The sequence below is a fragment of the Leptodactylus fuscus genome, chromosome 8 (genome assembly GCF_031893055.1).
Source record: "Leptodactylus fuscus isolate aLepFus1 chromosome 8, aLepFus1.hap2, whole genome shotgun sequence".
In the NCBI taxonomy this organism is placed as follows: Eukaryota; Metazoa; Chordata; class Amphibia; order Anura; family Leptodactylidae; genus Leptodactylus; species Leptodactylus fuscus.
In genome coordinates, this window is record NC_134272.1 from 26662571 (window position 1) to 26683703 (window position 21133).

The 21133-nt window shown below is 42.3% G+C and overlaps 1 protein-coding gene across 2 annotated transcripts in view; it reads right to left on the reverse strand.

Annotated features, from left to right (window-relative positions):
• MAP2 (microtubule associated protein 2) overlaps window positions 1-19348 on the reverse strand; it is a 155299-nt gene extending 135951 nt beyond the window's left edge. For both annotated transcript variants that reach the window (XM_075284931.1, XM_075284930.1), the window contains exon 1: window positions 19258-19348. The gene's annotated coding sequence lies outside the window, so the exon portion shown is untranslated. The remainder of the gene's footprint in view (window positions 1-19257) is intronic.
• Between the last annotated feature and the right edge of the window lie 1785 nt (window positions 19349-21133).

The following is a 21133-nucleotide window of genomic DNA, read 5'->3' on the forward strand; positions in this document are numbered from 1 at the left end:
CCCGTTGATGTCAATGGGTAGTTGGCGTAAGACGGAACCCATTGAAGTCAATGGGATTCTATTTTGAAGTGCTGACTCTGACACAGAATAAGCGCCGCGTTACATCGTGTGCATGGTCCCTTAAGCGAAATACAATTCATGTGACAGCCACATTACCTGGACCAGCCATGGCTCTGATGTATCAGACGCACTGATCATAGTACTCTATGAAGCCATGAGATGCAGGACGGCCATTGGTCTATTGTCCTATACACAAGTACAAGACAGTAGACCCATTATCAGGGGCATAGTATTATGGGGTGGAGGATTAGCAGTTACTACTGGGACTCAGACCCTTTGGGTTCCTATTCCAAAAATAATTTACCACTATTCTCAATGGCACAAGGTGGATAGGGGTCCCATTAACGATTTTGTATTTGGGTCCAGGATCTTCAAGTTAGGTCTCACTATGATGCAGTAAAAATGATTCAGCTTAGCCATGGGCAATATAATAAATGTGGTCATCACACAGACCATGTTTTACAGACCAAACGGGACCATCTGAATTGGTCCTAAGCTTGAAATTAAACATGAAGTCTTCAATTAAGGTTTCTGAGTCAAACACACAAGTAGATTGAAAAGAGAAGTGAGAGGAGCCATATATGGGTCATAAGACGCATGGACTCCACTATACTCTTCAAAAAGATCAACGTCATTATAGATGATAATCGGACACAGTTTGATAAGATGTGGTCTCCTTGGGTCACTAAAGCTAACGGGACAATTATAACACTTCCGAAGTTGACATCCTTCCCTGGGGTTGAAGCCTTACTTTAAGACCCAGTGCTACTCTCCCGCCCCTCCTTGATGTTTCTTATGTTGCAAACATTTCTATTGTTATAGCTTACTTTATTAGTGTTGCATTTACTGCTATTATTTTCTGTTTCAATGTCTTATTTCTATGACCTACATATTTCCCACCACCTTTACCTGTTGGCAGTGTCTGCAATGAACATTTCTTATTTCTATGGCTATTTTGATCCCTGTAGTATAGGATATATACTGTATCTCTTGTTTTATCCAATAAATACCTTTGAAACTACAATCGTCGTTGGTGGGTCATATATAGACCATCTCCTGTGTCCTTTATACCCTTAAACTTCTACTTAGATGTCTCTGACTTAGCCGCGATAACCAATTAATCCAACATTTAATCCCTTGTGTCATTTTACGTTATATTTTCTTTGTTTTGTTACTGTACTCGCTACTGTAGGAGTTTATTATTTCTTGTCTATACAAGCCATGTCTGTTATTTAGTCTGAAAGCTGGAACAATACCATGCATGCTGTAAGCATCGCCGCGGATCTTGCCAACCACAATGCAGCTGCTAGCTGCAGGGACTTATGAAAAAGGACCAGAAATGGTGAGCGGGCCAAGAAAAAAATGACATTCTACATTAGGAAAACAAACACATAATGAATGTAGAAAGAGAACACAGAGAATCCTCAGTCAATAAAAAGCTAATGGAAATATTCTAGACGTTCCAAATCCTGCACAGTCACAGGATTCCTCGTAGTCAGATATGATACTTCTTAGGTATTTTATTAAGAAGAATGTAATATCCTATTCTGCTTTCAGTCTCTCACTCCCAGCTTGTTGAGCTGATCATATACGTTACATTCATGTCATTCATACTGGCAATTTTGGTACAACCATCCAACAGCTTCTGTGTTTGGGGATGTTCCAACAAATCTTGAATGGAAGAAGGATCTATTGGATTTCAACAGGATTTCAACATGCCCATTGTTCTGCCCTTTGGTGAGATAAGCTGTAGCCAAAGGTGTCTGACAGCAGCTTACTCCATGTTCCTCATTCATAACACTTGCAGGCTAGACCAAGTCAAGTGTGCGTGTATATGGAGGAGTTGTAAGAAATGGCTATCAACTATACAAATTTTATATAATATAACAGAAATCTGTGCTTAGTTCTCAAGATGTTTGGAACAACCTCCTTTTGAGTTCCTTCAAGAACCATGTACAAGTGTACCCAAAAGAAAATTAGTTCTCTAGCAGCGATGGGGGCAGTCCCTGGTGCTGAAAATGCGATGGGGGCGTCCCCACTGCTGCTCAAAGACACGCTCCAGCGACGCCTCTATCTTCGGCTGGATCCTCCCCTTCTTTCGTCGTCTTACATCTGCTTCACCTCCGACGCCTGCACAGTTGGCTCTGCCAGTGAGACATTAGTAGAGCCGACTGCGCATGCCATTTTTGGGAGGCCACTCTTGCTCTTGTGGTTCAATACACCTCCCAAATAGGCCTCCAACCAGCATGCATACTCAGCTCTGCTGGTGTCTCACTGGCAGAGCCAACTGCGCAGGTGTCGGAGGTGACGCAGAAGGAAGACTACGAAAGAAGGAGGGATCCAGCTGAAGATAGAGGCGTCGCTGGAGCATGTTCTCGAGCAGCAGTGGGGACACCCCCATCGCATTTTCAGCGCTATTGCCTGCCCCCATCACTGTGAGAAGCTAATTTGCATACCGGTAAAAAACAGTATTTCTAAGAAACAGTGCAGCGGAGACCACGTCTAAAGGTAAGAGACGAATAGCCTTTCTAAAAGCTGCTCTGACGTGTGATCGCAAAAAAAATTAATTTCACTGGTAGAATCCCTTTAATAATAAAACAGATTTTTTTATGAAAATGGAGCTGCAATGCAGAATAAGAAAGGCATCTTAGGAAAGTGTAAAAGCAGCCCTACAAGATATTGTCATTAGTCTGATACTGATTTTCTTGCTGACAGACTATCTTTAAATAGAAATCTTTATTGTTCCAATGCACAACATGTGACACAGAATAGTTATGGCGCCAGACCTTATTCTTAATGTCATAGTGTTACAATGCAAGAAGCGTTTGTATGGGTTGTTTTTAGCAATGGCCCTATAAATTCTCTATACAAACGCTGCAGTGCTCAGCTGAGAGCCACAACCCCTTTTCCAACCCCCACTAACATTGGTGACCTACCCTAAATATAGAATAAAATCACCACTTTTATTGCTCTCAGGACCTCAAGACCATTTTGTGTTCAACAGGTAGCAGGATTTATTTTACTGACTTCTAAGATGAATATACCGTATACACAGTGAAATATTAAAGAAAAGCTATAACTTATGGAGTTCTAATAATTTTTGGCTTGCACAGTTGTCTGCAGGTCCTGAGAACATACATGATCTTAGCTAACCCCAAACCACACTGGGAATTACAGGGCATTGCAGAGAAATTCCTGGATTTATCTTCCCACTTGGTTTATATTTAGCTTACGTGTCCCCATGCTGCAGAATCTCTGTCATTCTTGTAGATAGCGATTACTGGGCAAAACATGTAGTAGATGTTTTCCTAGAAGTTACTATTCCCCTTATGTTTGTCCCTTCCCACCTTACATTATATATGTATTCATCTGCACTATTTTAGTGTGTTTGTTGCACAGCGTGCATTTTCATATTATTACATTTCACGCTTATGGCGGGCAAGTTAAGCTCTTTTTGACTTTCTGATAGAAATTCTGGCATCTAGAGATATCTTAATATGCCAATACATTATAAAGGCACAGTAGAAAATTACTAAAGCTAGGTATAAGACAAAAAAAAACTAATAAGATAGGGTAGCAGCCTTGTATACTCTGTCTCTTATATTCAGTCCCAGGAAGGAAGGAGGCCAGTGGCTAGAGATGGACGTCTGCGCCCTCTGGTCCACAGATTGGAGGGTCGACAAGGTGAATAAAATATATGACCTTTAGTGGACAAAAACGTACTGCACAATGTGTTTCGAGCTCCACAAGCTCTTCTTCAGGTGCACAATTACTTGCCAGATGCGTCACATATCTGGCCTCAACTGGTAAGCAATAGAGATGAGCGAACAGTAAAATGTTCGAGGTTCGATATTCGTTTCGAGTAGCCCCTCAATATTCGACTACTCGAATCGAATATTGAACCCAATTATAGTCTATGGGGGGAAATGCTAGTTTCAGGGGTAGGCAACGTTCGATCAAATTATACTTACCAAGTCCACGAGTGAGGGTCAGGCTGGATCCTCCATGCAGTCTTCTCCGTGCAGCGTCCCCGCGGCATCTTCCAGCTCTGCATTCACTCTGCCAGGCATCGGGCCTGGGCAGAGCCGACTGCGCATGTCCGCACTACAAGCATGCATGCGCAGTCGGCTCTACCCAGGCCCGATGCCTGGCAGAGTGAATGAAGAGCCGGAAGACGCCGCGGGGAAGCTGCACGGAGAAGACTTATAAAGGTAGGAGAAGAACCAGCATTGATTGGCCGACTGTATAGCATTTGGCCAATCAATGCTGGTTCTGCATCGAACTTTTACATTCGAATAGCGAGTGGTACTCGATCGAGTACAAGTATTTCAAATACCGTAGTATTCAATCGAATACCTACTCGATCTCTAGTAAGCAATTGTTACCTGAAGAAGAGCTTGTGGAGCTCGAAACACGTTGTGCAGTACGTTTTTGTCCAATAAAGGTCATATATTTTATTCACCTTTTCGACCCTCCAATCTGTGGACCAGAGAGTGCAGACGTCCATCTCTAGCCGCTGGCCTCCTTCCTTCCATTACCACCTGGTCCTCGGTGACCAGTCTGTGGATTCTGCAGCCACCTCAACCTCTATGCTTCCATTGGTGTGGTGTGTCACAACATTTCCAACATCCATTGCAAACTCATCTACACTAGAAGCACACTCGGTGTTCTCCCCCCCTTTTTTTTTTGTTCTCGTTGTATTCAATTCCGTCTCATACCAAATGAAAAAATAAAATAAAATGAAACTTTAAACCGATGGAGACTCTTCCAGTATTGTCCTCATTAATATTCAGTGCACTGAGATGACATCACAGTGAATACTAATGAGCTGGCATCCAGGTGAAAGTGACTATCCATTGGTCAACCAGGTCGCTGTACATGAAAATTGGGAGCCTCCTAGGAAAGCCAGCTCAGTTGCCATGTCTGATGTCACACACATATTACATTGTAGCCATCTTGCAGCTTTGTAACAAAGTTTCAGTTTAATTATTCTAATCCCACTTATTTGGATAGAATTTTCATGAAGCATGTGATGATGGAGAATAGTCTACATTATGCATACATAAAGTTTCAGTTTGTAAAAGTCAGGCCAGGTTGCTAAGGAAATAATGGGTGCTGCCTAAACATTTGTGGTGTGGTCTGGCAATTCGGGCTCTTGGCTAGGAAAATCAGGTGTGACCTGAAAATACAGGTTAAAGTGTTCTGATCTGATATTCAGCAAGGTGCATGCACTAATGAACTAAAGTGCATAGTACTGCTATACATATAGCATTGAACAGGGATGCCTAGAGCTCACCAGTGCTATGTCAAGGTAAGCTGCGGGCCCACCAGCCTCGGGGGGCCCACTATGGGAATCACCTGTGGCCTGTCTGAGCTTATGTACATAGCACTGATGCATTACTACATTCTTAGGGCTGGTGTCCCCGTTACTAGTAAATTACCCAGCTTTCCCAGACGCAAATAATATAGCTGAAGAACATTAAAAGAGTGTAACATATAAAGTTACATTTACGGCAGACTCTTTTTAATAACTCATGGGGCATGCTTTTAATGTGAGCAATAGATGGGAAGAAATAGGGCAATGTATAATTGCTAATCATTACATAGTGTACTGTTAGTTTTTAATAGGATCCTACATTCAGGGGGATATATTAGGCTGAGCACCGCACTCAGATCCAGGAGCTCGTATACAAGTCATAAGCCTCCACTCAAAGCCCTGAGGACAAGGGATGATTCAGAGGCGTGAATCACACTGTTCACAGCATCCACCCTGAGAGAGACGCTTTAACCTACACAGCCTGCACCGAGCAGCGACATACGCAGAACAGGACGGAGCTGTTTATTGGACAGCATTGAAGAAGTGATTGCTATATATCATTGCTAATTAAAGACGAGTCGGCTATGGGAAGTGTCATGGCTAACTGCAATGCAGTCTCCATTATTGATCTCCCTCTGATGGGATTAGGCTTTATAAGGAAAATGGTGAAAAAGATCATTAAAATGACGGGATAAGAACAAGCCCCAGTGTCTAAGGATGACAAGGACAAATCTCCACAATCCTTCAAAATATTAAAGCAGATGGAATAGTGACAACAATTGATATTCACCTTTAGTGCTCCATACTATACGTACATTAGGACAAAAGGTCAGCCACATGGTTATTGATGATGTGACTACAGTTTAGCCCATCGGTCTAAGCATGAAAGCATCCTTCACTGTCTTCAATACCAGTGATCGGAAATTAGTTGGAGAAGATCAGAAGCAACGTCAAGAAATATTATTTCGCTCATAGAGTAGTTGAGCCTTGGAACAAACTTCCAACAGATGTAGTTGGGAAATTTACAATAAGTGAATCCAAGTCTACCTGGGATAAACTCATATCTATCTTAAGATGAAGTGGAAATAATATAAGGGCAGGCGATATAGATGTTGTAGTCTTTTTCTATTTTTCTAGGTCAAGTGGACTTCTTCATTTTCCAGCAAGTGAATTTACCCCAAGGAACCATTTACAGGGCAGAATATGAAGAGGTATTCCTCTTCATTTTCCGGCTACCATTTACTGACTCTCAGCTACACGTGAAAACCAATGCAAAGCATCAGAATTCCCTTTTGCTTTTCCACTGCTGATTGGACCCAGATGAACGGGCCTAAGAACTCTTGAGCCACGGACTCCATGGCTGAATCAGCCGTAGCATCCACAATGAAATAGGACGCTTATTTCTTCATCATTCTGCTGCGATCTCCATCATCATTGATTTCAATGGGAGGCAGAATCTTTCGATGATTCAGGGGCAGAATCCACCCCTAAATCAGCTTCAAATTCCTATGTGTTAATGGCCCCTAGACTGAGGCCCCATATTGCAGTGAAAATCCACTTTTTGATGCAGAATTAGCTGTATTTTTGAGCCAAAGCTGAGGATGCCGTCAAAGGGATGGGGAAAAAATGCAGGAAACACTTATACTTCTCTTGTCTACAACATCCATTTCTGGCTTAGGCTAAAAAAAAAAAAAAAAACACAACAAAATCTGCAACAAAAAAGGCATTTTCTTCAACTTATATATTCATGACCTATCGTTATTGGATCGGTGGAGATCTACCATTTGGGACCACAACACACCAACTGGTTGAAGAAGGCACAGTATTCAGGTGAAGGCTGCAACCACTTCACCTAGTACCCTGCACAGCACCCGCACTGCATAGGGCCGTACTTGGGATTGCATATCAGCTGCTTTTACTTCAATGGGACTGATCTACAACTGTACCATTTGGCTGATGGGGTCCTGGGTGTTTGACCTCAAAGAGTTACATATTGATGACCTATCCTCAGTATGCACTGCATGTCCTGGAAAACACCAAAGTGTACTTTTTTGTAGACGCGTTTCGGTCCGGACCATCCATTTTTTCACTCTATACGAAATGTACTTATGGATTTTTTTGCCTGGTTTATGGGGTCTGTAGCTGAAATTGATTATAATCTGAAATATTTCAATTCATGCTGAAGATTTTCACTGCCAATGTGACAAATCTACATGTAGTACCAGTGGCTTCCACCAGATTTATTGAGGATTTTGGTAGCAAAATCTACGACAGAAAATTTGCTGTAGAAAATGTATACAAGGGAACATACCCAAATGCAGGTCGGGTTCAAGGGATCAAATATAAATTTTCTTTATATCAACTATAATATAATAATATATAATATAATATATGTAAAGGCAGAACATTATATCATGCATTAGCCTCCAAATACATAATGTGCTCTATGAGTGTTATACCAACCCCTATTATCTTCCACTAATTCTGTAGAGAAACAAACATGACACAGTTACATGCATCTGAGTTTCTGGGTGTGTAAGCCTACTGCATATGTGTGCGAGATACTGGATAATCCTAGGTAGAGATACAACTGAAGAGTATCAGTAGATATGGATACAAATGTCCTAAAATTTCAGTATTTGCTCCGATATATTGTATATTGTCACGGATCACTATAGTGTGTAGGGAGGGAAATGAATCAGAATAATGTAAACTTTATAAAAGGGCCATTGACCCGCTAGTTGCAGCTGCACAATACAGCTAATGTATTCGATAGGGGGCAGGGGCGAGGAGTGATGTGGCGTCACATGATTTTGTTGTGGCATCTCACATTAGGGGACAGCATATGGAAATGAGCCATGTCTAATATCACAGCACGGCTTAGATAGAAAGAATATATCACTAATGCTTGCCCAGCAGTGCGATGATGACGGCAGAGGCTTTGTTGCCATTCCCACCTGTGCCCTATAGCCCTGCGACACTATCTGATTCTTCAATATCCATCCCATGTGGCATCCTCTTTTTTCACGATCCCATTGATATCTATGCGTTACATGTGTCCATACTGGGAAAAATAAGAGCATGTTCATTTTCGCATCAACCATGGACAGCTCCTGACCGAGAAAGACTGTTGTGTGAATAAAACTTAAATATGTCACCATCCACTATACAGACTGGGGAATTATTTTAAAGGGGAAGCCGTTCCCTATCCAGTTTCTCTGGGGAATAGGATGGAGACCCAGTGGGCGGACATGGGCATAAGTGTGAAGCCCCCTAAGACTATCTGGAGTGGAGCAATGACCTTGGTGAGGCTGGGTAGATTTCAATGCTGTCACCCCGGACCTCCAGGGAGGTCAGAGCCCCTTAATAATTCTGCACCAAAATTGGCAAAGAAAACATCATTCTTAATAAATTCTCCCCATAAAGTACAATATCAGGTATTACGTTGCTTTTAATCCACATTGTTTTCCCCTTCACATCTTATTCCTGTTAAGTTATTGCTTTAAAATGAACTTGGGTTTTAGGTTTGTTAGTGAGGGGCTGGGGCACTTATCCTTTTATGAAGTATAGATTTGCTAGAATGTGTTCTCAACTTCACTAAATCAAGTCTGTATACAAATAGTATAAAGGATTATCAATAGATATTGAACATATTCATAGGGATCAGTATGACGCACAATTCATGAAGATATGCAAACAAACCATGCCCTTTCCCAAAACCTTCACTGCAGCCACAGGACCATTAGTAATGCCTAGGGAAAATAAAGATGCATTGGTATTTAAAGTCAATGAGAACGTTTGTACATAAAAGTGCATCTTCTCATAGAGACATGTTAGAAGATGGAATCGATAGGGATTCTGCTGCTGAGACCTCTATTGATCACTCGGATGAAAGGACTGAGCTATAATTGGCTTTGCAGTTCTCTATAGTGAGCACGGAGATAGAAAGAGTAAGTTACTCTGAAGGATACCATAGACTTTCCTTCTAACAGTTGGTTGGGGTGTCCCTCATAAATCAATTCTTGTATAACTAAATAATCCCTAAAATATCAGAGAGAGGTGTCTAACAAGTACAACATTTGATGCAACTATGGAGCCCCCTCAACCGTATAGAACCTATAGCAGTGATGATGAACCATTTAGAGACCGAGTGCCCAAACTGCAACCCAAAACTCACACAGTCCAATCTGCTTCACAGTGGCCCCCACACAGTACAATCTGCTCCACAGTGGACCACACACAGTACAATCTGCTCCACAGTGGCCCACACACAGTACAATCTGCTCCACAGTGGCCCTACGCAGTATAATCTGCTCCACAGATGGGTACCCACAGAGAGGGCTCTCAGTGCCACTTCTGGCACCCATGCCATAGGTTTGCCATCACTGCCCTATAAGTACTGGATTTCAGAGGGATCTGGCAATGGCTTGTCTTCCTCTCCCCATTATAAAGTATGCACTCTCTGCCAACAAGTATGTGTATGTTAATGGAAAAATAGTTGCTAGCCTCACTGATCTTGTGAATTAAATGATTCCTCAAATTAAGACAATACAAAGCATTTCTAGCCAAAATTTCAATCCACTTCAGTAGTTTGTGTGTATACAAAGAGGGTGGGGCCATGGGGGAAATTGCCTTTCTTTGGCTGTACACAAGCAAATGAACCAGATGTTGTATTATTGCTTAGGCAGGGTTCACATCTGCGTCCCGGCCTCCATTATGCAGGTTTCCGTTTCCTGCTCGAAACTGGACAGGAGACGGAAACCTGCAGGCATTTTTCAAACCCATTCATTTGAATGGGTTCGAAAAGTGTCCGGCCGTGAGCGCTGGTGAGTGTTTTATGCTCTCCACGGCAAAACCGTTTTTTTTTTTAACCAGACACAGAGTCGGACATACAGGACTAACCGTTTTTTTTTTAACCAGACACAGAGTCGGACATACAGGACTCTGTGTCTGGTAAAAAAAAAAAAAAAAAAACGGTTTCGCTGCAGAGAGCATAAAACTCTCACTGGCGCTCACGGCCGGACTTGGCCTGACAGGTTTCCATCTTCTGTAGGCAGAAGACGGAAACCTAATACAGAGACCTGAACGCTGGTGTAAACCCAGCATTAATGATGTTTGGTTTAGTGACCCTGAGAGAGGAAGGGGGTGCCCCTGGACTAACATTCAGAGGCAGCAGAGACACACCGCTTTCCCAGATAATGACGAGTAATTCAATCCCCACCACCACCTAAGGGAGTAAGAGGAGGTGGGCACCCTGGCAGGGAAGTGTTCCTGGACACTAGCCTTAACAGAGACCTTAGAAACATTGCCACATCTGTGGAGCGGCCAAACGAGCTATGAGTGTCCTTCTCCAGCTGCTTTTATTCTTTATTTTAATTATGGTCAGAGAGAATAGCATCGCAATAGCATCGTCATCGCAGCCAGCGCCGCTTCTGTCCGCTCCTCCTGTCTCATCTCCTCCACACAGTAGCCGCCGAGCGCCTCTTTGGGATAGAAATCCTGCTCATGTGCAATCGGCTCTGCCACTTTGGGTTTGGACAGAGCCGACTGTGCCTGTTCCATCGGCCATTTTGCCCTGGTCTTTACTGAGCATGTGCTGTACTCCTTAGAACTACACGAGCAATACATGCGAGTAAGAGACCTCCACAAAATGGATGACGGAGCGAAGAGGAGGAGACGAGACAGGAAGAGAGGACAGAGACGGAGTCTGAAGTGCCTCCTGCATAAAAGATGAAGAACTTGAAAATGGAGACACAGACCTGCAAAATAAAATTAAGAGATGAATAGCCTTTATTAAGGCTATTCCTACGTGCTTGTAGTAGAAAAACTTTTTTTTAATGTTAGAATCCCTTTAAGTGTCATTCTGTTTTTATCCCATCTATTTTAAAAACTGTTTGTATTATGTGCCCTATGTTATTATCAATTATATATACGGTATATAGCACTGAACCTTTTGGGTATTAAATTGTTAGAGTTAAGATTACTTTGTGTTGCTCTATGAACCCATTACTGGTGTCAAGTAGTTAGGGTGTGTGTGGACTGTGTTGGGGTGTTATTTATACTCAATTTTTAGCCTGATTGAGAGGTGAGTGCAAGATTGAGTGAGTGGAGTGAGTTGACTCTGAAAGCCACACCAGCATCACTTGCTAGGACGGCCATATGTGACAGGGGCCATCAGTATGAAAACTCAATTTGGGAGTGAAAAACCCCTTTAGGGTAAGTTCACACTGGGTTTTTTGGATCGGAACCTGAGGCGGAGGCCACCTCAGGTTCCAATCCAAAAGCCGGGTAGCCGCGACTTAAAGCTGGTGCACTGCACCGGCATCCAGCTGTGAACTGCACTCCGGATTAGGCCCAATGAATGGGCCTAGTCCGGAGGAGGGAGTGTCTACAGGCCGAATTGCTAGGCGAAATGGCCTAAAGAATGAGCACCTCCCGGAAAAAGCTCCTGAGCGGCTCCCATTGATTTCAACGGGAGCTGTCTTTTTGGTCAGGATTTTGAGGCGGATACGGCTTCAAAATCCGGACCAAAAATCTCTGTGTGAACTTACCCTTAAACTTCTGGTAACGTACAATGTGTCAGTGAGTTAAAGGTACATGGTATGTGGAACAGGTACCTACAGCAGTCATAATGAATTACATAATAGACAAGTTTTGCAGCTAAACACACTAATCGGTGATGATTAAAATGATTAAGCTTTCATATTGACTTACATTAGTAACATCAAAGGGGCTAATCATTTCGGTCTAAGTGGCAGGAGGGTGTCGGCAAACTCTGCCAACCATTCAGTTTTTAGCTGTTCATTTGTACTGTGTAATTAGTAGTGTAATATGTAAGGCACTCCCAAACCGACCAAACATGTTTTATATCACGGCATAGGTGTTAACGTCATTCAATAGGAAGGGTCCAGCACATAGCACAAGGGTAAGGATACAGACAATGCATAATTATGTAACTCTCTATGGTCAGTGGGACCTGCGGAAAGTCACTTGTACCTACTAAGCTATTGCTGGCTAATTACTTAATTACCTTTTTTGCTTTTGTTTTGTGTATAACATTCAATATAATGTGATACAAATGGAGAAATTCTGAAAATATTAGTAGAACTAAAAAAAAAGAAAGAGTAACCTCGCTAAGTCTTCACTCCCGGGCTTTCCTACTGTTCCTCATAACTCTAATATGTTATTTTAAGAAGACAATCCCTGTTTGTATGACCTGTTAGGTGACACGTAAGTAATCATGGGGCCATATAGAAAAACGTGTAATGAGGTCCCATTTTACCATGACCATCTTAAACAGTACTATGCCATTACTTTGGTCCTTTACAAACAGGGATAAAGCAGATTGTGATGGGATTCGCATGAATCCCATCCACTTTGCAAGTACTGTAAAACACCGTGATTTTCCTAAGGTTAAGGCCGCACTTTGCGTAAACACAGCACTTTTTATTGCAGATTTTGCTGCGGTTTTTTGAGCCAACGCCAAGAGTGGCTACAAAAGGAATGGGAAATATGTAGGAAGTTCTTATATTTCTACGTTCTGCAAAACTCACTCCTGGCTTTGGCAAAAAAAAAAAAAAAAACGCAGCAAAATCTGCAACAAAAATTTTTGGATTATCACAACGCGGAGCCTCAGTATTACAGAGGAACTCCAAAGTCTAATAATAAGAGGCCTCTGTTACATACTAGTTCTTCAGCAATTATACCTCTCAGGCATTCATAACAATCTAAAGTCAATCCCGAGATCTACAGTCTAAAACATCGCACTACGTTCTTTGGCTGTGATTAAGTTACCAGCACATGGAAATGAGCATTGACAATTTCAGTATTGGGCTACATTGTCAGGGTACAGCAGCTCTGACTCAGAACTCAGCTTTGAACGCTGTTGTCAGAGACATCAAACACCCCCTCAATCCAAATCTCATAATCATGGATATACATATGCACATTTACATAACCATCTAAAGAGATGAGTATGCCTATAGCATGCCCGCTAAATGCCAACTTTAGCAGAAAATCATTTGAAACATTATTTTCGTAACCTTGTACTCCAGTCCTAAAATTCATATGTACAAAGCACTAATGGTAGCGTCTGATGATCCCTACTGATGATGCTGTCACTCAAAGCTAAAGACTAATCATCGGGATAATTTATTCACCCCACTTACTCATGCATATTGGTTGGATAATAGCCAGCTTTTCCATTCACTGGCCAAGTAGTGAAACCATTGTCGCAGACTATTACAGTATGAAGATGACTGCAAACAAAGGCAAGTACTGCCTTTGCTCACTACTAGAGATGAGCGAACACTGTTCGGATCAGCCGATCCGAACAGCACGCACCAATAGAAATGAATGGAAGCACCTGTGACGCCGGCCGCCAGCAAAGTCAGCGTCGCAGGTGCTTCCATTCATTTCTATGGGAGCGTGCTGTTCGGATCGGCTGATCCAAACAGTGTTCGCTCATCTCGGTGGACTATTCGTGGTGGCCAGTTAGGTAAGATAGACAGAAAGTATATTTGCTTTGGCTTTGTATGGTGGAACAGGTTGTACACATGTCGTTTTTTTATTCACTTCCATCATCTCTATGAATGTTCTATGCCAAATTTCATGTATTGTGGACCTCCCAATCTTATTTCTGGAACTATTACCATTTGTATCGTTATTACTAGTCTTATAAACTCTGAAGAACAAGCAGGATTTGCACACCATTGAGATTTGAGGTAATACAAATGCATACATTTACATAATTTGGTGTCCATTATTCAATTGAATATTTATTGTCTTATGCTGGTCATATGTAATTATTCAAGCAACTCTTATGGGACTGATATGGGACTCTCGTCCATAGCAGTAAGGTTGGATAATTATACTGACACATATGATAGAGATGTAGAGTTCACATGAAACAAGTGCTGTACATGACGTTCATCTAGGCTTTCCATCAGGCTGCAGACTGAAGAACCGTCAGGTCGGCCACTAAGTCAGCAATTAAGCTATCCAGCTGGAAGCAGACACCGCAGCCATGGGGTAGGCTTGGAGCTGTGTTGCCAGCAAGCAGCTCTGTCTAGACACTGGCTCTGCCTCCTCCTGCTTGCTCAGGAGCCCACCGCAGCCTACGGACCACATCACAATGGTACACTTGGATGACTATTAATTCTATAAAACATTGGGGTATATGGAAAATTCAGATGATATTTGTTTGGACTTATAATGAAAAAAAATATTGTCATATTTGCAAAATATATCCCATAGAAGAAAAGGGACAGGTTTGTCTAAATGATGCAGTATGGTTGGCCATTCCCATCAAAGTCTATTCAGTTGACATCTGTTTCTCCTGACGTCCCAAGACATGTATGCTCAGATGCGGAGACGGGAGTAAGCCCCTGATAGACACATCTAGCAGAAACTTATCTCCATATAGACAGATGACCGAGCATGTTCAAATCCGACAACCCAATCCTTTTTTCCCCTGACGTCTGCCATTGGGGAAGGATCTGAAGACCCAATACACATTAAATGGTTGGCCAATCTAGCCAAAATGGGTGGCTTTGGCTGATGTTATTCTAATATGTATGGCCCAGCTTTACTCTTATGTATACAGCCCATAGTCTCGTAGATATACAAGAAAACATATTACAGGACAGCCATTATTTAGCCAAACAGGCAAGACCAAAGTTTAGCGTTATAAGGCACAGGGAATTTTTGGTCACTAGCACTTAATATCAAGTGTCATCGCATTTCTTTTACTTTTAATAATGAGAAAAAGTTATAATGAGATAGACACGTTGCTAGAAAATAAGTGCAGCACAGCAGCCCCATGTAAAAAGTATAATATCTGTCATTTTGTCATTTGGCTGATGGCCGGACTGATGTTGCGTTGACAGCGGAGAAGGCAAGCATAGATTGGTAGCAATCAAGCAATAGCACAACTTTGAAGTAGAGATGAGCGAAACACTTCAGCAGGAGCCGGGTTCCACCTGAATATCCAAAATTGTTCAATTTTTAATGACACCAAACAATTTAAGATTTGTCTTGGATTAACTAAAATGGCCGCCCCAACATACATTGCATTAAATTATATTCTGGGATCTCTCTATAATAGGTTGAGGCCTAGAGGAGGTGAAACAATATATAAAAACATCTATATTCACCATCCAGCACCTCTTTTGGGTGTTTTCGCAGCCTACCGAAATCTCCTGGTGACTTCTTGCACCCAGGATCACGGCTGAGGCCTGTGACAGAGCGCATGACATCACCAAGGAGATCGAGAGAGTGCCAAACATCACAGGGGGCCTAAAAGATGTGAGGGAACGTGAGTATAAAAGGTTTTTTTAAAAATTTTTACCCCTATCCTGGAAGAGACCCCAGAGTATAATAATTTCACTTTCATTTCGTGCCGACCGGACCCGAGCCACCCGAACCGAAATGAAACGAGTCTTGGGAGGTTCGCCCATCTCTATTTTGAGACAGAAAGCTAATAAATCAGTATGGCAATATCTTAACGTAAAGGCCAGGTTCACACGGGATTTTTTGGACCGGATTTTGTCGTGGAATCTGCGTCAAAAAACTGCCTCCCATTTAATTCAATGGGTTCCTTTCTTGAGGCGGAATTCAGCCACGGACGTCCGCGGCACGACACTCCCTCCCGACTAGGCCCATTCATTTGGGCGTAATCCAGAGCGGAAAGCCGTGACTGGATGCCGCTGCACTGTATGCACTACACCGGCACCCAGTTGCGGCTAGCCATTTTTTCGACTGGATTCTGAGGCGTCTCCGCCTCGAAATCCAGTCCAAAAAACCCAGCCTTAGAGTAAGGAATGTTGATATATAATAGTATATATTGATATATACATATTTCTATATGGAGTCTGCTGTTTGGTGCAACATTGTGCATTACTAATACGGCAGCACTCTTCTTGCACCTCTTTCTCCAGATGTTTCATTCCTCTGCATTTCCATCCCTTTCCCTCCATCTATAACACTAGCGATATAAAACCTATTCTACTGCTCGAACATGACAAAGCAGAACTCCATGCCAGATGCACAAACCACTTCTCACACATCCTAACCCTCGGGGACTTCATATCCCTATACTCACATTGCTTCCATTTATCACACATTCTGTTTAATAAATCTGTTTTATCACAGGCAGAAAAGGATATATGACACTTGGTAACCACCATTACTGTCCGACAGCTGGGAAGCAATACAGATCTATAGAATATGGTAACCTCTTGTAGGCCTGACACACTTTCCGATATTGCACGCCTCTAGCAACAAAGCATTTATATCAGTCCTTTAGGATCTGAATACCCTTCCAGGAAAGGAAGAGTTAAATTTCAGATATTATAAATTAGCAGTGTAGTAATACATACATGGATTTTTAGCCTATTTTTGTCCATTAATGCGCATACATGCATTATAAGCAAAAGAACCGATGTGTAGAAATAATAGGGACGGCGAGGAATAAATGACTTATCCAGTGAATAGAATGATTGGCGATACAGATTCTACATCTTATATTACTTTTATTTCTGGTCATCTTTCCATTGCCGCAGTTGAGGTAGTCATAGATAGATAGATAGATAGATAGATAGATAGATAACTTTATGACATTGCTCGGATTATAACAATGGGAGCTCACCTCTTTGCTATAGGATTGAAAACAACTTTTGTTTACAGGGGGTATAAGCAGTGGGAATAAGTCAGACTTATTAATGTATATTGATTAACATTAATTATGACTCAAGCAAGTGTTGTCAACTGTAACCAAATGTTTTAGGCCATTTACATACAGAGAGGTATCACACTTACTGGATTTAACGCTAAATAGTAATGTCTACACCAACACTAAGGTGATATATATGTGTACAGTATATTGATGAATGACTTCAGATTAGTTTATACAGAATAATAAATTGACAGGTGAGCTAGAACAGATTGTTGTATAGCTAGAAAGAGAGATAGATGATAGATAGATAGATAGACAGACAGACAGACAGACAGACAGACAGACAGACAGACAGACAGACAGACAGACAGACAGACAGACATAGATATGGTATGAGATAGATAGATAGATAGATATAAAATAGATGACAAAGCAGAATGTTTGACAGTAAAGCTCTACAACACAACACATGACGTGGACTGTCACTGTGTCATACATGCTGCACATATAAAACCAGCTCTTTCGGCTGACGCCCCCACACCAGCAGGTGCCATCATAAAGGCAGGGCTGGGCTCTATGTGGGACTAACTAAGGGATTATGAAGCTTCTTTTTTTTCTGAGCATGCGCCTTTGTTCAGCCATGAGATGATGCTTGCCTTCCTTTGTCTGCTGCTTCTATAACTCCAAATGGCCTTATCTGGAATATTCCTTAGCCTTTTTTTTTCAGTATCTGCATTAGATCCCAGACTTGGTTTTGCAATAATATCATTAGCTAATAATTTGGTACATTATTTATATGGACTTGGCTAAAAGCATCTCCTATAAGGCACTAAACTGGCTGATCTGAGTTCCCATACAAGCAGGTAACAGAAGCTGGCACCAGCAGGGCACATTCACAGAACATCTGGGCTGCATTTTATTCTCTGTGAAGGGTCAGACCAGAGGAAGTTACATGGATGGCTAGCTTTTATATTCACAGGCCTAATGAAAAGCAATCTGCTTTAAAAATAACCTCTGGCTTTATGCACTAATGGCCATAAATCTAAAAAAAAAATGGTCCCTGGGGAACGATTCATCTCTGGTTTTTTGGCACCTAGACACAGTGCGGCTGATATTTAGCAGGACCAAGGATCTAAATTCTGAACATTTAATACAAGAGTCCTGCAATAGCGGCCTGCAGATCAAAGGAACCAGAGCTTAACCCATATAGGTGCCAAGATGGGTGAGATCAGAAATACATCTTGAGTTCTTGGCAGCATATCTTCTATAGTTCTGTCATGCCCCTTGCCACAGGTGCCAGCCATGGCATTTCATATATCTAATACACAAACTTGCTCCCTAGAGCCCATATTACCTTCCTCTGCACAATGTAGTATGACTATTCCTCAAGTCTGTCAGTGTGTAGCACTGGTGCACTGCAGGCATAATGCGCCCCGGGCTGGGGTGGATATGTAGATGCATTGCAGGGATGCTAGAAACAAAAAGTATGTGTATGTGCACTATAACAATTCAAGCTGCCCACACCACACATAGACTCATACATGACGACAGCTTTTAGTGATACCCATGTATGATGGCCAAGCTATGTTAAACACTGCAATGCAGACAGACAGTGCCCAGGGATTAGGAACGAGGATGTATTTGGTATACTCAGAGATCCTATAGTACAAAAGGGTAATTTGCATGGCACAAAGCCAATTGAGTGCCGTCTTGGCACTAGAAAGGTAGAACACCCACAGTAGCTAAGCAGGTAGATCCAGGAGCATGTGGAAATAAGAGTGAAGCTGCCTTATAAATAATGGACGAGAGGGATTGTGTATAGTATAATGGATATATTCCCATTTACAAGTTGTGTAATAAAGGATGCATAAGTGATACAAGCTGGCAAATGAGACATGGCAGGGCGAGAATCTTATATCTTATGTTTTGCATAGCAAATGGTGTGTGTTTGTATACATAAAATATATGGCAGAGGATACAGTGCTGCGGAATATGTCGGCGCTATATAAATAAAATGTATTATTATTATGATGATAGATAGATAGATAGATAGATAGATGGATGGATTTGTGCTAATGCAGATGTATAATTCTTTATACTAATAATCCCCAGTGTACACAACACATAACCATTACCCTATAGACTTCTACGTGACCGATGACATTGACACCTACTGTTAGAAGACTTGGTAATAGACAGTACTCACCTGATGGGTTAGTCTCCGGCTGCAGCACTTGTGATGCTCTGATGGCTTTGATCAGCTGCAGCTTTGGAGAAGCTGGGGAGAGAGCAGGCACCGCCCACTATTAGCATAACCACACCCTCTGGTGTAAGCTACGGCATGCTACCATCCTGCCTCAGATCAGAACATAAACTCCACCCATGTCAGCGAAGAAAGGAAAAGAGCTGACAAGGAGCAAGCTATCAATCACAAGCAAGAGGGCGGCGTGAAGCTGCATCCCATAGAAATATACTGTAGCCAGCATCGCAGGACAGGCCGCCATGTGACTACGGATACCTTTATGATTCTCTAATTATGATAAGGACACAATGTGCAGCCATAATAGTGCAATACCGTGTCAGCCAGAAACATCTATGGAGCACATCAGTGCAATGTTCCAGGCCTGTGTGCAGTCTTCAATCTATTCAATGAGATGCTGATTCACGCCGCCCTTCTCTGCCTCCTATTTGTGACTGACATGCTTTCCCCCATGTAACAGGAGGTGGCGGAGGGCGCTATGGAGCAGCATCTCATTGAATGCACTAGAACACTGCACACAATATTGTTTGGAGCAGTAGTGTCAGTCAGTACAAATATCAGAGATAGGCAGTAATACAGAAATTAGAACCCAACTTTGTTTTTGTAGTAAGGGACCAAATACTTCAATTTTGGGATGGATGTACCATTGGTGCACAGGGCCCAGTAAGTCAGGGGGGCCTGATACTTTATCAGCTTGTGAGTACATGTCTAAGCTAGTGAACTTCATGCCTAAAGTCTCATTCACACGGGGCAAGAGGGGGTGGATTATGGTGCTGAATCCACGTCATATTTCGCCTCCCTCACAATGGAAGTCTATGTAGACCACTAGCGCTCAACATGCCCTTTCTTCAGGCAGATTCCGGGGCTGATTACCCGCGGTGTGCGCTTTGCGACACCACCCTCATTTGGGCCTAATCCGGAGCGGAAAGGCGCGACGGAATATGCACTGCGGAATCCTCGTGTGAACTCAGTCTTATGGTTACTGGTGGATTATTAGAGAGACATAAGAGAGGGGCTCTATGGTGGTATCGGAAATCAAGGGGCCCATAACTGTTCTTGCACATGGGCCCTCAGCTGCCTGTGTCAGTCCCTGCTTCCATTGCCTAAGGACCTAGACTTGGCCATCTCATGAATCTCCTCATACCTCAGCAAAATGTACATTTAGTTTCTCCCACTTAGATGCCATCTCCTCCTCTGCCTAATGTTGCTCCTGCCCTACTACTGTACATCTCAGGAGCATCTGTTACCTATTTCTTTGTTACTCCCTCTTCCTAAAACTTAATATCTCCATAAATAAGGCTACGTTCACACTGCCATCATTCAAGTGTTTTGGTCTGATCTATCATTGGATCAGAGCAATAAACTGATACAGCCACAGAATAGAGCATCCTATTCCTGTATCTGTCTTCATTTTCTGTCATGTTAAAAATAAGACAGAAGTTTTCTTCCAGCTTTACTTTTCCAACAGAAAAAAAATTCCTGCAGGTAAGATTTCCTCCTCCGTAACCAAACATGACCGAAGAAAGCTACCGTCTTGTTTTCGGATGCAACGTATGCATCAGTCATTCAGTCTATTACTCTGGTACTGTCATGGATCACAACAACAGACTTGAATTCTGCCAGTGTGAGTGTGCCCATTTTCATTGCTTTTCCCTATCTAGTTCAACCCTACCATAACAATGAATCAGTGAATGGCTCCATACTTTATCCATTCTTTTTTTTCTTTTTTGTGTACAGTAGATTGCGAGCCCCACATAGAGCTCACAATGTACAGTTGTATGTCTTTGGAGTATGGGGTGGAAATCAGGGGTGAACCTACCCC